We start from the raw sequence: 14,374 nt of genomic DNA on the forward strand, positions 1-14,374 counted from the left end.
AAGAGAGTGACGTCACAGGCTCCATGACGTCACATAGAAAGGCATATGGTCAGGAATGCATTGTTACTTAGTTTGCTCGTAATCGTGTTACGTAAAATCAGGAAACATCCTGAAAATATGCATGCTTCTGTTTTAGTACTTTATATCTGTTTCTGCTCTTTTTTAATTTACTGTTCTAATTTAGACGAGACTATGGTGTACGTGTGTACCGAATCAATATCATTTTCTAGATTGTATGAAGGTTGAAGCATTCATAGACAGATACTTGACAGTCCATAGAACCTAAACGGTTCAGTAACACATAAGCGCCTTGCTGTCATCCCTGTCTAGTATATGTAGTATGCACGTGCTGAAACTGTGCAGAGCACACGTACACATCAGTGCCTCACACGGGCGGTATCTGCACACCACCTCATGTGTTGTGATGTTAAATTTTTTATTTCCGCCTGTGCTCCTTACACTGTAAATTTCACCCAGTAAACTTCATACAGCATGGCATCTTTTAACTGCTTATTGGCAGATCATATCAGTAGGTGGCTCATTTGTGTCTATCGCCGTCTGGGACAATATTCCATTATATCACAGCGTGTCTGTTTGATGAGGGAGGAATTTCCGAAGTTATGTATTGCGTTTGAGATGTCTTTCGAGACTGGGCCATATGAGCTCGAAATAAGTCACACTCAAAATAGAATAAAAAAGTAATAATTTGAAAAAAACCCATCTGTGTTATCCTGTGTGTATCATTCTTCAAAAGGACACATGAAGTTCACTTTCAATGGACTGATTTTGATCAATGTCAGTTCCTGGACTTGACTTAATCTAGACACATTCCATTATTATCAAAAGGGTTTGTTTTATAAAGTTGTAATACACAGATTCATTAACGCCACCATTTTATTCATACACAATAAATCTATTACAATGACGAATAATTTCTGTTGTTGTGCTGTACTGCTGATGAGTGAGTGAGTTTAATTTTACGCCGCTTTTATCAATATTCAACCAATATCACGGCGGGGGACAACCAGAATGGGCTTATATCTATGTGGGGATAATACAAGACACTATTATGGATGACAACTTCTTTAATTCTTTTAACACAACGTTTCAAGGCTAATTCTTGCCCCTTCGTCAGGTGGATAATGAACATAGGTGACATTGCAGAATATATACAGGTATACATGAAGCCAGAGAGGTAAGATGTATATACAAGCACATAAATGTAATTAGGTATGTACAATCACAGAGGAGAGATGAAAGGAGGAAAGTTTTAACAGTACATAGTTGTTTACACAGCTGATAGATTGAGCGTCAATGAGTCCTTGTTGACACACCAGGCAGAGGGTAGGTACACGCCTTGATCTCTATTGATCTGAGGTTCTAATCTTCTGATGTTGATTGCTTCCCAAAGCTTCCTTCTCCGCCAATCACTGATGTTGGAAACCAGGATCTCGGTGTTTTTCCAGTTGATGGAGTGGTTTGGATAGTTGACGATGTGTTCAGAGAGGGCCGATTTCAGATCTAATTTTCTTACTGAAGTTTTGTGCTCTTTGAGTCTGATGCTGAATGGTCTGCAGGTTTCACCTATGTAGCTGCTGCCGCAATCACAGTTTATCTTGTAGATGCAGTCGCTGGGGTTACCTATTACCGGTGCCTTTTGATAGTTTTGAATTCATGAATAAAACAGTTTTTGCTTTTCGATGGCAATAAATTTGCCTAAAATTATTTTGGCTCAAATTGAGCATTTGAACATGGCGCGAGTGACAAAAAACTGAGACAGTCTTGAACAGCTAGTGACACATGGCTGTGTACATCGTTCACCGTTATGGGTCGTGTTTTAAGTAGAAATCCATTACACTGCCATTTGGAAAGCACTAAGCTGCCAAGTCATTTCTTCACTATTACATGAAAACAAGTAATGAACATGCCCCAAGCGATACTAACTTAGCTTTTAAACCGAGACAACATAAACGCTTATGTAGTGTATACAGATCCACTTAATGATTCAATACTGTCAGTGATTAGTTTCTACCCAATCTATGATGTGAGTTCTATGTGATAGGTCATATTCAAAACAGTGTACACAAGTCTATGTTCTTCCTGGTGGTCGATCGTTGTTTCAACGACAAAGCATTCAAGGTATGAACTTTTCAACAAATATACTCACCACTGACAGTTATAGGTAGAGGCTGGACGGTGGACTGGTTAGCTTTGAACTGTCTTGGGGGTGAATCGGTGCATGGATTGTATCGGGAACCAGTTCAGTGCCTTCAGCCTGTACTAGTTGCGTGGATATTTGTGATGTATAAATATCCTATAATATTATGAAAACAGTGCATTTAAGTAATTTTAAAATTGTTCTTGATATATGCCGTTCAATATTATCAGAGCTTTAATTGCACTTGCCGTGTGCACAAAAGCTGCCATTGTGATGGATGCTTGCCCACACCAAGACACTTCCACAGCCAAATCTGTCCACCGACACAGTTACAGGCGCAACATTCATCCCGACGTTTGTATGAACATGAGCGTCCTTCAGCAAGACCGAGAAGAAACGGAGACTCTCACCCGGCTTCCCGTAGCCGATTGTACATTGTCTGGTCGGCGTTTCGGTGCAGTTCAGGGATTTGAGTTGTCGTGGATGTTGCGGTCATGGTGTGTGAAAGAAGATGTCTGAGTTGGATGTAGTGATTGTGGGCGATAGTGGTAGTTAGAGAGACTGTTAAAGGATTCAGTACGGTTGGTGGTTCATGACAGGTCACGATCAACTGCTTCATCACGGCTCTTTAATAGCAGAGAGCTGTGTGAGAGCTGATTTTGTTAATGGGTATAAACATAGAAGGAGGGAAATGTATAAATGGAATTTTATACCTGAAAGCAATCAAATCAATGACAAATTTTCATTTGCCAACGGCTGTAGTCACACATCGCTAGAAGAACACAATTTCTCACTCAATCACACTTCACACCGTTGGAAATGTCATTTCTTTGCGAGTCCAGGTGTAGTATATATACATTATATAGCCTTACATTCCTTCATTTACGAGAACTATCTTATTTCTCTAGTTGCTGAGCTCTGAGGATTTTTGTTCGTCACAGACAGTCAAGAATATGTAATTCAAAGTGGATATTTCAGTGTTTCCTGCTTAGATTATTGAATAGTCCTTTCAACTATCATTTCCTGAGGAAAATGCAGAAATAGTGTGCTTGTCCCATTCGTGTAATTTTGGAGTGTCGGAGACGCTTTTAAGGTTTGGTACCATTGAGAAGAATTCAGATTATGTTTTCAGATCAGTCCCCATACGTTTTGTCCCTCTTTCATAGGTCGTGGTGTTAAAGCGAACCTCAAGCCAACCACAAATCTTGATAGATCTGGCAACAGATCGGTTATGGCTATACTGGCATCCTTGGTTGTGTGCTCGGCCTTTTTCTTTCAAGACGAAAAGTATCGTGGTCGCCGTGCACAAATCATCACATCCGATTTCCAAGTACCCCTTGGTTCGTATTTAATAAGAGTACATATGCCATACACGAACACGCTCCCACAATCTCACACGCAGAAATAAGTATCCACAGATTGCATATCTGCTGTACGTCTTCATTGTAAAAGGTCTGTATTTCAAGAATAGTAAAGGTGAAAAGAGATAGGCTCTCTAAGGGTGGCTTATGCCATTCAAAGAGGTATGAGACTGATGGGAGCCAAACAACAGTCATAATGCAAGGGTACTGAACTGTACACGTGGTACCATCATCAGGCTGTTCCAGCATTGCTGGCAGTTTGGTAGCACACAAGTCAGACCATGGTTAGACAGACCAGGTGAGACGACCCCGCAAGAAGACAGCCATCTACGTACTCTTCATCTGTGGGATCGACTCATCACGGCAACGGAAACGACGGCAACGGCTCTAGGACATGTGATCAGTCGACGCACCTTGCTATGACGTCTACATGCAGCAGGCATCAGAGCTCGACGTTCTCTGGGTGGATAGGCACTGACACAGGAACAACGTCGTCCTAGGTTACGGATGGCAAGGACTGTAAGTGACTGACTGGCACCAGTTGGTAGCGAGTCGTTCACCATGTTCCATAATGATGATCGGGTGCGAGTATACCGTCGTCATGGGGAGGAATTTAAGGGATCAACGTACACGATTGCTTGTTATACGTGGAAACTTGGACGGTCAGGGATACAGTGGTGACATTCTTCAACCCGTGGCAGTACCATTTCTTCATAGGGAACAGGAAACACTTCTACAGCATGAACAACGCCAGCGCGAATTGTCAAGAACTTCTTGAACACCCAGAATACCCAAGTGCTTCCACGGTCACCCGAATCGCCAGGTGAGAAGACTACCACGGCGCCCTAGCGAACCGACAAGAACTTGCAGAGGCACTCAGACACGAGTGGAATCCGAATGACGTCATTCGTCGGCTGACGACATTGAAAAGACGGCGAGTATTGCTACTAGCAGTGGTTACACTCGTTACTAAGGAAGTGTATGCGTGAAGAGAGACTTGTAATGATGTGACCACCATCAACTGATTGAGGCATTTCATGTGACCAAATTGTACTGATTGTAGCATCTGATATGACCAATTAGTACTGGTTGCAGCATATCTGATGTGACCAAACTGTACTGATTGTACCATCTGATGTGACCACCATCAACTGATTGTGGCATTTCATGTTACCAAAATGCACTGATAGTAGAGTCAGGTGTGCCCAAACTGTTCGTATTGTAGATTCAGACCACCAAGCACTGATTGTAGATTCAGATGTAACCACCAAGCACTGATTGTAGTCAGATGTAACCACCAAGCACTGAGTGTAGAGTCAGATGCGACCACCAAGCACTGATTGTAGAGTCAGATGTGACCACCAAGCACTGATTGTAGAGTCAGATGTGATCATCCCGGACAGTTTGTAGCATCTGATGTGAACAAATTGTACAGTAACTGATTATAGTTAGTAAGTAAAATGTAAGAAATAAGTAAAGGATCACATGTACTTTCATGCATTCCCTTATGCGTTTCCATGAGTATGTATACTGGGCCTTTCTCAGGAACACCCTCAGTCCGTCGATTTGATGACATCAGCCACACAGTGTAGCAGTTGCTAGTGGTTACATTTACAGAGTTTGCGTCCGTGACGGTGCCTGTGTACGTCGCCGAGGCTGCCCCTTCAGACATCCGTGGACGTCTTGTCACCCTGAACCAGCTCTTCATCACCATAGGCATCGTCGTCTCCGCCCTCATTGCGGGCGCTTTCAGTCTCGTCAAACCAGAAGGATGGCGGTACGTCCGGCATGCGTCATTGATGTTGATCCTGGGGACTCAGGACTTCGAAATGACAAACCTCTGTTGGTCTTACGAGTAGGGACCCTTGAAGATCCGGGATAGAATAGGCCTTCAGCAACCCATGCTTGACATAAGAGGCGACTATGGTGGCCCTAAGAGGCGACTAACCGTTGTCAGGCTCGCTCACTTGGTTGACGCATGTCATCGGGTCCCAATTGCGCAGATCGATGGTCATGCTGTTGATCACTGGATTGTCTGGTCCAGACTAGATTATTTACAGACCGCAGTCATTTGGCTGGAATATTGCTGATTACGGCGTAAAACTAAACTCACTCACTCACTTTAGATAGGGTCTTCATGCGCGTTATAGGACACCAACACCCTGAATAATTGTTCATCGTACAAAGCACTGGGTTGTTTCTTCAGACTGCCGTCACAGCTGGAATATTGCTGAGGTTGGAGTCACACAAATACACAAATATTACATACTGAAATTTAGATCAACAAATATCGGAAATATTTAAAACGTAATGCTCCGTATCAGATACTAACTGGATAGAAGATCGCATTCTAATTTTATCGTTAATAACTGTAACTAAAGCTGATGATAATGATGAAGAAACAAGTGTTCGTGATGTAGTCGGAATTTTCTGATTGTGGAACTAGTTTTTCCATTTGATTTCATTCATTACACACAGTCCACAGACATATGCTTGGCCTGGCAGGACTGCCGGGGGTCATCCAGTTCGTGGCGTTCTTCTTTCTCCCCGAATCTCCCCGCTGGCTGGTGGACAAGGGCAGGTTGGACGAAGCGAGGGCCTTGTTACAGAAGATCCGAGGCACAGATAACGTTCACACAGAGCTGCACGAGATTCAACAAAACATCGAGACTGATAGGAGGAACTCCTCTGGAGGTAAGGGCAGAAACTAGAGGCTAGGGTAGGGAACAGGCAGAAGTCGTATGTAGATGAGTAGAGAGTATCAGCTGATTTGACAGAGAGTTTTCTACAGATGTTAGGGAGAGAGGATAGGCCTGATTCACTGGAGACGGGGTCTGACAATGTTAACAGAGGGTAGGAATGAAGTACAAACGATAAGTACATAAAAATAGGAAAGGAAAAAGATTTTCCAGTGAGCTAGTGGAGAATTGAGTGGATAGTGTTGATGAACAGTTGGACTCTCAAGATAGAAATGGCAGGATAAATAGAACAGACTTCGGTAAGAGGATAGGTAATCGAGCAGTACCAGCAACTCTGTGGTATCAACACAGTCATGTGAGTAGAGAAACAGTTCTGTAGAAGGAAGTAAATAGGTTTATAAAGAGGTCACACACATACACACACACAGAGCAGGCACCCGTGGCGAACCACCTCCACGTGGTGGGTGCTGGGTAACGCCAAGAGCTCGCCGACACCCCCGTTGTGGACCCGGGGGGATATTTGGTTCACCAACCCGTTTGCCGTGGGTTGCGGCCCTGTGTCGGTGGAGGACGGGAGTCTGGGGGTTGAGGGCATTGGGAGCCTGTAATCGTGTTCCCTTTGCTCAACACACTCCTTTGACCCTTACTTCACCTAGACGGGTGGTCGAATGGGCCCGGTTCGACCAATCGGCTGGTCATGTCGAGCCCTGTGCATTATCTGTATTTGCACGACTTATATTTTTAAACCGTATTGTTAAATTTAGGCCTTGGCTCTTTTGATTTCTCAAACACTCCACTCGATTTGACATATATCTTCTTTAATAGGCCTAGAGCCTAAATGCCCAGAAGGCGATGGCTCATGGGCCAATCTGGTAGGATTGATCTTTTCAAGATTTTTCCTACTTGAGTATACCCTCCTGGTATCCCTGGTGTCGTCTGTTGGAGATCCACAGACATGTGACATCGTCCTTGTTGACACTCCGTGGTGGGTGGGGAGCTAGGAGGGTGAATTATATCCATTATGATCATGGCACCCCCACTTAAAAAACGATCGCATGAGTCTGATGATTCACTCTCTTCGGACGATGAGGCTCCAACAGTTTTAATCAACCCTGACAATTGGTCTCGTTTCCTTATCATGTCTTCAGTGGATAATGGCCCTCTGAAACTTAATCCCTTTGCCATTGCGAAGGGCATTGAAGGTTTAGCAGGCGAAGTACAAGGAGTTACAAAACTACGTTCCGGTTCTTTACTTATCGAATGCAAAAAACAGATACAATCCAAAATTCTGCTCTCGACGAAGTCACTTGCAAATGTCCCTGTGACGGTCTCTCCACACAGGACATTAAACACCAGTAAAGGCATTGTCCGTGATGCTGGACATTGCCTTTCGGACATGACAGAAACTGACATAGTGACAGAGTTACATGCCCAAGGGGTGACAGATGTTAAACGTTTCACTGTCAGAAAGAATAATGAAATAATTAAAACAAACACTTATCTGTTGACATTTTGCGTTCCAAACCATCCCAAATCACTGAAGGCTGGTTACTTTCATCTCAGGGTTGAGACGTTCATTCCTAACCCCTTGAGGTGTTACAAATGCCAAAAGTATTGTCATGGCTCCAAGTCATGCCATAATCCACCAGCGTGTCATCGTTGTGCCGGAAATTGCGAAGATGGTAATCTGTGTAACAAAAGCCCTGTTTGTGTCAATTGTTCTGGTAACCATCCATCATCTTCTAAGGACTGTCCAACTTGGAAGCTGCAGTCTAAAATTTCCAGAGTAAAACATGAACAGAAGATTACATTTGCTGAAGCAAAGAAGATTGTGCTTGCACAAGAACAGCCTGGTCAGACATATTCCACCGCGGTTTCCGCTTCTCTTCAGGGATACCAATCTAAACATTTTTCATGTAACTCTGTCAGTTGTCAAACTGACTACACTTGGACAAGGACATCAGCACCTACTTTATTACCTGCCGAAGTCCAGGTGAGGCCTCAAAAACAGAATTCAAGTTCACAAACGATGTCTTCTTTACAAACGGACACGGTATCTTGTAATATGGACCCAACTACATCACAGAGACTATCATCAAAGTCAGATCAACGAGCCAAATCAGACAAAAATGTCAAACAAACTGCACAAAACAAACACAACCCGTCCACTGAAACTGTCAAAAAGTGTCACAGTGGCAGAGCTCCGAAGGGAGCGGATAATCCTGTTAAACTCTTTAACAAGTTTGGATCCCTTGAGGACATGGACGTGTCCGACCATAGCCATGGTAGGACACATAGCTTGTCTCCCTCAAGGAAGTTGAGGGGTAGATCACCCGTCCATCCTCCGAAGAAATGATATCCTCGCCTATCATACAATGGAACTGTAGAGGACTTAAAACCAATTTGACTGATTTACAATTATTAGTCCAAGATTTTAAACCGTCAGCGTTGTGCTTACAGGAAACCCATCTGAAACAGACAGATAATTTTGATCTCCGTCAATTTAATACATACCACTGTTTTTCTCCTCGAGGGGATAAGGCTTCTGGTGGAGCATCTATCCTGGTGAGAAACAATGTTATTCATAGCACAGTACCCCTTAAAACAAATCTCCAAGTCATTGCAGTACGACTTACATTACAGGTTGCTTTTACTCTATGCTCTTTGTACATACCGCCAACATCACCTTGTCAACTGTCTGATCTTCAAGCTCTTTATGATCAATTACCTAAACCTTGTTTAATCATGGGGGATTTAAATGGCCACAACCCACTCTGGGGTAGTACTAATACTAACACCAAAGGTAAATTGCTGGAAGATTTCATCTCGAATAACGATTTATGCATTTATAATGATGGTTCACATACATATTTACATCCTGGCACAGGAACATATTCAGCTCTTGACTTGTCTATTACTGACTCTAACCTACTGAATGAATTTGAATGGTCTGTCCACGACGACCTCTGTGGAAGTGACCACTTCCCAACAATCTTAAATCCTGTAAATCCATCTGATGTTCCTCCTTCGTCAAGATGGAATTTTAAAAAGGCTAACTGGTCTTTATATGAAGCTATTTGTGCTGCTAAACTCAAACCTCAACTTTTTCATGATATTCCTGATGCCATAAAATGCTTTTCAGATGAACTAAAGAGCATAGCTGACGAATGTATTCCTAAGTCCTCTGCAGTTCCTCACATCCGAAAACCATGGTTCAACAATGATTGCAAACAAGCTAGGAAGGCACGGAAGAAAGCTGAACATTATTTCCGTCGCCATCCTATGGTCCACAATTTAGACAAATTTAAAATTTTAAATGCTAAAGCAAGACGTACTTTCAAGCAAAGCAAACGCCAGTCTTGGCGAAATTATGTATCCAAACTTAATTCACGTACTCCGATATCAAAGGTGTGGAATATGATCCAGAAAATTAAGGGTAAGGGATCCAAATGTAGCATCCACCATCTTAAAGACGGAAACCAGTTATTGACTAATAAATCTGATATTGCAAATAAACTTGGTGAGACGTTGGCCAAACATTCTTCTTCTTCTAATTATGTACCTGAATTCCAACAATACCAAAACCAGCAAGAAAAGAAGGCTATAAATTTCAGTTCAGATAATGGGGAAGATTACAACGAAACTTTTTCCATACATGAGCTTCATACTGCACTTGACCAGGCTCATGATACTGCTACAGGAGCTGATAACATACATTATCAACTTCTGAAGCACTTACCAGAATCCTGTTTAGAGACCCTTTTAAATATTTTTGATAATATTTGGACTTCTGGGAAGTTTCCGTCCTCATGGCGTGATGCTATAATTGTTCCAATTCCTAAACCTGGGCGTGATCATACGGATCCTTCCAATTATAGGCCCATTTCACTAACTAGCTGTGTTTGCAAAACCATGGAACGCATGATAAATAATCGACTTGTCTGGTACTTGGAAACAAATAACCTTATAACAGATATACAATGTGGTTTCCGTAAAAACAGAAGTACTGTCGATCACCTCGTGCGTTTGGAATCATTTGTTAAAAACGCACTAATTAATAAACAACACGCTGTGTCTATCTTTTTTGATCTTGAGAAGGCATATGACACTACGTGGAAATATGGCATTTTAAGAGATTTACATGACTTCGGTTTACGAGGTCGTTTACCTCAATTCATTTCCAACTTTTTAAATGACAGACAGTTTCAAGTCCGAGTGGGTTCTACCCTGTCTGATCATTACAATCAGGATCAGGGTGTTCCACAAGGCAGTATTTTATCCGTCACTTTATTTAGCATTAAAATCAACAGTTTATCTAAGGTTTTAAATGATTCAATTGATGGATCACTCTTTGTGGATGATTTTAATATTTCTTGTCGTGGTAAAAATATGCATACAATTGAACGACAACTGCAGTTATGTTTAAATAGAATAAATAAGTGGTGTCTTGAAAACGGATTTAAATTTTCTAAATCCAAAACTAACTGTATACACTTCTGTAGAAAATATATACCTCATAAGGACCCAGAGCTAACCTTAAATGGCACTCTCATCAAAGTTGTAAAGGAGGCCAAGTTCTTGGGCCTAATCTTTGACTCCCATTTAACTTTTCTGCCGCACATTAAATCTCTTAAAGCCAAATGCCTGAAGGCACTCGATTTGTTGAAAGTTGTTTCCAACTCAAAGTGGGGAGGGGATCAGGCGACCCTCTTACACCTATATCGATCATTAGTCCGTTCTAAACTTGACTATGGTTCCATCGTATATGGTGGAGCATGCAAAAGCAACCTGAAACTTCTTGATTCTGTCCATCACCAAGGTTTAAGACTTTGTCTTGGTTCCTTTAGTACTTCACCTGTTGACAGTCTCTACGTCGAGGCTGATGAGCCATCTCTTGACCAACGCCGTATAAAACTAACTTTACAGTACATCACAAAACTGTATTCCAATCAGTCAAACCCTGCATATAACTGTGTCTTCAATCCTCTTCATGAGGATGCTTACAACAAGAAATCTTCTCTTGTTCCGCCACTTGGACTCAGAATTAAGCCGTTTATTACTGCTGCCGGCATTGCGCTGGAAAATATAGCACCTTTTCGTTTTCTTTCTTCACCCCATTGGCAACTGGTTAGACCACAGATCGATCTAACATTAACATCATTTAAAAAATCAGAAACTAATGTCTTACAATATAAGCAAGAATATCACCAATTAAAAAGTAAATATAACAATTACAAATCCTTATTTACAGATGGGTCCAAGGACGGTGGCGCAGTAGCTTGTGCCACTGTCATTGGATCCAGAACAATCTCTTCTAGATTACCTGATAACAGCTCTATTTTTACTGCAGAAGCAAACGCCATATTAACTGCTCTTAAATATGTTCAAAGACACCCTAAACATAAACAGTATATGATCTATTCAGACTCTCTCTCTTGCCTTCAGGCTATTAAAAATATTTCTTGTAAACATCCACTTTTAATTGAAATTATTGAATTGTACAATAATCTTGCTACTGGCCAGTGCGACATTGTTCTTTGTTGGTTACCTAGTCACGTTGGCATTTCTGGTAACACAGTGGCCGATCTTGCTGCTAAAGCAGCACTCAACAAATCTGTGACACTACTTCTTATTCCATACTCAGATTATAAAGTTGCAATAAGATCTTAAATCCGTGATCTGATGCAGAAGAAGTGGGACAGCCAAGTGGGTATAAATAAATTACATGAAATAAAACCTTATATCGGTTATACTTACTTGGGTTGTCAGTCCAGATTTGAGGAGGTCATTATGCGACGATGTCGCATTGGCCATACGAGGTATACTCACGAGTATCTATTAAAAGGTGAAGATCCTCCGTTTTGTATCCCTTGTGGTGAAAGAATCACAGTCAAGCATGTCCTGCTTGACTGTGTTGAATATTCCATCACAAGGGATAAATATTTTATTTCACGAACTTTGAAGGATCTTTTTATTTCTGTTAGCTCTCATTTAATTATTGCATTTTAAAAAGAATTAGATTTGCTAAATGAATTGTAAATAGATAAATATTTTATGCTTGGCAGTTTGAATTAGTAACTTAGAGTGTTAGTGGCTGTATCCTCGAGGGGGGTTAAAGCACTGTAAAATTATTGTCCTCCTGAGAGGGTACGTAAGTCCCAAAACATTTGAAGTGAAATTTGATCTTCCATTTTGTCTTAGCCGTAGAATATGTGTCATTTTAATTTGTGGCTAATCTTGCTTACAATCACCAGCAGCTGAGGGGATGATGTAAATCCAGCTAGGGACCATGCAGGTAGCAGAAGTACTGTAAGTCCCCATGGCCCCTAGTATGGTGATCTACCTTCAGTTGTTGGTGATCTATATAGCCTGTTTTTATATTGTATTGTCTGAATAGGAATATTTGTTTTAACTTTTCACGCTAGTTTTATTTCTTATTGTGATTTTTTCTAGTTGTTTTACTGTCCGTCGTCGACAGGTTTTTATCATATACATTCCTTTTTTAAGAATGCTCTCGTCACGATATGGCTGCAATAGTGCCGATGTGACGTTAAATGTTAACTCACTCACTCACTCACTCCTACATTCATGCACACCTCTCTTCTCTTACATGTTGTCCATCTGTACACCTGTATTAATCCCCTCTGTTCTCTCTTTACACAGTCTCCATCACGTATTAATCCCCTCTGTTCTCTCTTTACACAGTCTCCACCATGTATTAATCGCCTCTGTTCTCTCTTTACACAGTCACCACCATGTATTTATCGCCTCTGTTCCCTCTTTACACAGTCTCCACCATTTATTAATCCCCTCTGTTCTCTCTTTAGACAGTCTCCACCATGTATTAATCCCCTCTGTTCTCTCTTTACACAGTCTATGCGAGGATTTTATCAACAACAACAAGTGTGGTTATTGTTTTGAAACAAACTCAGGAGGGCCAGGCGGCACTTGTCTTGCGCCGTCTCACTTTGATACACAGAAGGAGACAGATTCCGACTTTGGTCGACGAAATGACACCGCCAACAGCAACTTCACCTACACCGTCGGGTACTGTCCCACAGACTATGCCTGGATGGCAGTTCTCGGTTTGACACTCTTTTTACTGGGATTTGCCCCAGGTGAGTGCGTTTTTGTGAGGGCTCTTTTTCGTGGCATTCTTTTTTTCATCAGAGTGCTCTGAACAGTGGGTTGTGTTTGGTACTGGGAGAATGCATTTCGATTGATGTAAACATTATTTCAACTTTCCGCAAGAGGGACCTAACCTGTGACTAAAACTGATTAACCGACATATTGTTGCAAGCGGGCATTGTGTCGGCATAAATTGTCACTTTACATGTCGGTATTGATGCTTTCAAACGCTTCTTCTCCAGGTTTAGGACCAATGCCTTGGACGATAAATTCAGAAATATTGCCCCTCTGGGCACGTGGAACCTGCATTGCCAGGACAACAGCTGTAAACTGGATATGTAATCTCATAGTGTCTTTCACCTTCCTCACACTCACTGAAACCATAACAAAATACGGTAAGACAACAGCAGTTATTGCCACACGTAATAGCCGCCAGTAGCATCAACCGAAATCCTCATCAGTGATAACTGTAACGTCCACTGACTCATAGTGAACACCTGATGGACGCATCACGCTGGTGTTTGTGCCGGAAACGAAAGGGAAGACGCTAGAGGAGGTGGAAATGTTGTTCATGACGCCGTCGAAAAGAGACGAATACCGGCCACAGAGTCAACAGTCCGCGGAGAAATATGCATACACTAACACCCAGATGTAGTGGGTAGCAGGGGCAAGGGTAGAATGAGGGTACCAGGAAGGTACATACAGGGTACATGTGGATTACTACAGGTGTTGAGAGACTATTGGAATGGGAAAGAGTAAGTGTGGGTGCTTACACACGTTTTCCATACCAGCAAATTCATCAAAATCAAAACATCGTTCAGATCTCGCTCAGATTTCATTGCTGTTTATAGGCATCTCGTCTAGCTTATAGTTTCAGTTTTCACCATTGAAAATACAATATGTTTTATCTCATACTTAAATCATTCATGAACGAAGATAAATTTCATTTCACACAATCGTCTCAGATAAGAGAGTGACGTCACAGGCTCCATGACGTCACATAGAAAGGCATATGGTCAGGAATGCAT

General features: G+C 41.9%; 1 pseudogene; it reads left to right on the forward strand.

Annotated features, from left to right (window-relative positions):
- Positions 1-4,090: 4,090 nt before the first annotated feature.
- Positions 4,091-14,008, forward strand: LOC137297376 (proton myo-inositol cotransporter-like; annotated as a pseudogene).
- Positions 14,009-14,374: the final 366 nt, after the last annotated feature.

Source organism: Haliotis asinina, chromosome 9 (assembly GCF_037392515.1).
Source record: "Haliotis asinina isolate JCU_RB_2024 chromosome 9, JCU_Hal_asi_v2, whole genome shotgun sequence".
In the NCBI taxonomy this organism is placed as follows: Eukaryota; Metazoa; Mollusca; class Gastropoda; order Lepetellida; family Haliotidae; genus Haliotis; species Haliotis asinina.